Raw genomic sequence first — 4094 nt, 5'->3', positions numbered from 1 at the left:
TGGTACTCCAGTCTGCAGTCAAGCAACCGAGGCCTCTTTGGCAAGGGGTGCGCCATTGATGATAACCACACCATTTCACGGTCAAATTGAGAATTTGTAGGATCAAAACGAGAAAACCTACATTCAAACGAGAAACTACCAACACGGGATTTGCTGTCCTGGGTATTGTCTTCGATCGGTGTTGCATAGAGACTCCAAATGCAACATAACTTTAATTTACTGGTTACTGCTCGCTCTCTGGCTTGAACTTCACGTAGTCATAAGAGATTTTCTCGTTTTGATCGTAAGACGGTGTCCACCGGTCATAGTGCATGCACCTATTGGTAGAATGTGTACGGATGCTTTCTAGGCTACGACAACTGGTTGGTAAGGTATGAACTCGTGCTTGAAAATGTAGTTTGAAGAGTGCGTGGTAATGACAACCAGAAATTGCCGAGGATAACTAACATGTACTAAATATCCCTCATTTTCTAATCTAACATTTGTTTGATTACTTCTGTTCGCTAACGTTTAGGCACTACTGTAGTACAGACTTCGGAAATAGGGAATGTGGCGGTCAATTGTGTCGCTTTTCTCGCCTGAGGGTAGACATGGAATCTTCCTCAACGTTCATGTACAGTTAATAATGTCCATGAACCTAGACCATAAAAAAAATATTGAGATCAATTTTCGCCTTCAAGTCGCATCATAATGCCAACACAAACGAGCTCCTTGATAATGCCAGGTGAACGTAGTGATCATCAATATTTCCGGGGGGCATAGATAAGAGCAAGTAGCGCAAGTTGATTTCTTTGCTTGGTGGAATCAGCGTTTCCGACGCCAAGTTTGTCAATTTCGGCACGTGGTTTACGACTGTCAGTCCTCCAACGAAATTCGCTATTTCTCATGTACGAGAATATCTCGAATGCCAGCACTTCGCAGCGGGAATTTAATTACGAGCTAGACTAAGGTAAATTTGGTTTGTTTTTTGTTTGTTTTTCCAGGTTTCAGTTCAATGCATTTGCTACGTGTCACGTGCAGTCATTTTCACTTGACCGTGACTTACATTCTCTTATCTTTCATTTTATTTTGCCGTGGTTAACGCCGTCTGCGCTCAGGGTGGCCCCTGATATTTTAACCCGCCTACCGAATTTCTCTATCCTCCGTATCGACACCTACGGCTGTAGGATCTTATTTATGTAGTAAGGGTTTGCGTGTTGTTCCAGTAAAGAAAAATTTGGTGAATGTCGCTCGAGTAAACAGATAAATCATTTGTCATAGGTATTATCGTTGCTTAGAGGCTATGGAAAAGAGTAGGTATTTTATTTCAATCTCTGGATGGGTCAACATAGCAGCATAGTTTGTACAACAAGCAGACTATTCAAAATAACAGGCATTAATTAAACACGAAGAGTTCTTCAACATCGCAGATCATAGTCAACAGGGTATGTGATTAGTCAATAATGGCACTGGAGTGGCATCCGCCTATGGACTCTGGATAAAATCCAGAGAATACCGTCCTGTTTCGCTTTAACCAGCCTACGCAAAGCTCTCGTTTCGGGTTAACTTACTGGGACCCCGTCCCAACTTGGTGGTTTCCACTTATGTATCCATCACGTTGACGAGATAAAACTGCTGAAGTGAAGGCTTGATATGCGCAACAGAGACAAGTTCACACTTCCGTGGTATGTATGTACTATATTTCGTACTACTTACTCATTATCTCCAGCAAGTCCAAAGTGATGAAGCGAAATGTCCATACCAACCAAACGTAGTATGGAGTTCGGCGGCAGGCTTTAATTTTTATTGCAATAAGAAAATACTTCGAAGTAATATCATTATGAATTGGCGAAGACCAAGCCATAGTGTGGGCGTCTCGGTATCGACTCCTGAGTGTTCTGCCGTGCGCGTTCGAAATGAAGAATCGCCTGGTGGCCGCAGTCACCCACCCATACGTCATCGCCGCTCGAGTCTGCATGTTCGCTATTACTGCGTAACCCTAAAGCTCATGCAGGTTGGGGTGGTACGTGAATTCAGGCGCATTAGCCGATTCGACTCAAACATACAGACCCTTCGAGGCTGCGACGAGCGCGCGTTGGCTGCTTGGCGACCGCAACACCGTGGTGGAGGTGCAGTACCCAACGGCCCGCTGGGCGTGCTGCTGGACGGCGACGACCTGTACCTGCCTGCTCGTGCTCGAGGGCTTCGCGGCCATGTCGCCGTATCGCCCGGAGCAGCGTGGCGCCGTGGAGGCCAGCGGCCGCATGCCAGTAGGCAGCCTGCTGCTGGCCGTGAACGAGTACGACTTCGCGACTGAGGATCTAGGCTTCCAGCATGTGCTGCGTGAATCGCTTTTATGAAAAGGTTCACATAAAGTACATGTATTTGGACAGTCGATCAGCAGTTTTCGATAGTACAGTAATACAGTACTACTACTACTGTATTACTACTGTAGTACGGGACAGTTCTGTATGAATCGTTGATTGAAGCACCTCATTTTGCTCGCTGCGAGTCCTTGATTGGCTGGATGGTGTTGAACCTTGTTATTAATAGCACCGTACTTCAGTCCCACTCGAAATGTACCATGATCATGTAAATTTCATAAAAAGGTAATGATTTCGACAGCCGGTAGTGAGCCAGTGAAAACCGGTTTGTGACATTGGCCTCCAAACCAGGACAATCACCAGCAGCGAATTGCCGTCCGCAATTCGCAGCTGTTAGTGTGAGATTCTCCTCGCACGATCCGGGATCTGTTGGCGTGCCGCTTCTTGCTTTGATGATCGTTCGTTCGAACACCGTGCATGTACTGTACTAGTATTTTTATGTGTGTACGGTACAGTGCGAAACCTGTTCAGTGCAGCAGTGACATGACATGTTCCGGAGAACCCGCCAGTTCGTGACACGCGTCGACTTCTTTCTCACTGCATTCGATTCACTAACAGTTTTGCGTTGTGCAGACAAATTGATGATGTGCCAAGTTGGCTCCTTATTACAACGTATGGCAATTAGTGGGTACAAGTACAGTCGTTTACAGTACCGTACTTACTATTACATTATGTACAATACAATACTGAGTTGCTTACCCCACCATACACATGTACGAACCTGTAACAAAACCTTGCCCTCTCTGGCAGCGAAAGTTGGCTCTTGCTGCTGATACCGAAAAAAAACACCCACAACGAAAAAAAAAACAGTGGGGTCATGTACAGCCGGGCGGGGATGGATGTCACGCCCCTCAAATTGTGATAACCACATTGTGCTCCAGAGAAATGAATACCATGAATCCTCCGCGGAAGGAGTGAATCTGGGACTGGCCTCAATGGAAACTTTCCATTGGAAAGAAGGAGGAATGGCCTACCTTTGGCCTGGCTTAAAGTTCCCTCTGCGTAGTTTCTTCGCAGGCACCAAAAGGAAGTTTTGGGGATCTCGTTTCATCTCCCTTCTACCGTCTCTACACCCGCCCTGGGTATACAAAAACACACTTTGTGACACATGTACCGAAAACACACTTAGACTCTACAACTTTTCGGTATAGTAGAACTTTTCGCGAAAGTTTCCCTTGACACGAACGAGCGTCAAAGCGGTTGCGAAGTTGTATTGTGGTGTGGCAATCTTGAAGATAGGATCGTGTGCTATTCGTACCGTTACACAGGCAATCGACGGCCTGCCGATCTTCGTTCTGCGCTACCCCCGCGCAGCGAGGGTCTCGCTCAAGCTGCTTGAAGTGCTCATTCAGCAATTTGCCGAGCCAAGCATACCGCCCTCGACCCAGCCGGAAGCAGTCCAATACTACCAACCTCCAACTCAAGCACCATGAAGCTTTCCACGTCATCGCTTTCGCCGCCGTGGTCGTCGCCTCGACCACAGTCCCCGCCAGTGCCGCCACGGGCCTGGCGACCCGCAACTCGCTGAGGAGCTGCAAGTCGGCCGTCAGCTCGGTGCCGGTGGCCTCCGCGGTGCGAGCCAGCAGGAGACCATACCCAGAACACGCCCGCCCCGGGCAACACCAGCCAGGACGATGGCAAGCAGCAGAGCCAGGATGACGGCAAGCAGCGAAGCCAGGATGACGGCAAGCAGCAGGACAAGAAGGCCGAGAAGGAGAAGAAGCAGCAGGA

The sequence above is a fragment of the Phytophthora cinnamomi genome, assembly GCF_018691715.1.
Source record: "Phytophthora cinnamomi strain GKB4 chromosome Unknown Contig53, whole genome shotgun sequence".
Classification (NCBI taxonomy): domain Eukaryota; phylum Oomycota; class Peronosporomycetes; order Peronosporales; family Peronosporaceae; genus Phytophthora; species Phytophthora cinnamomi.
This window is presented reverse-complemented; position numbering follows the sequence as displayed.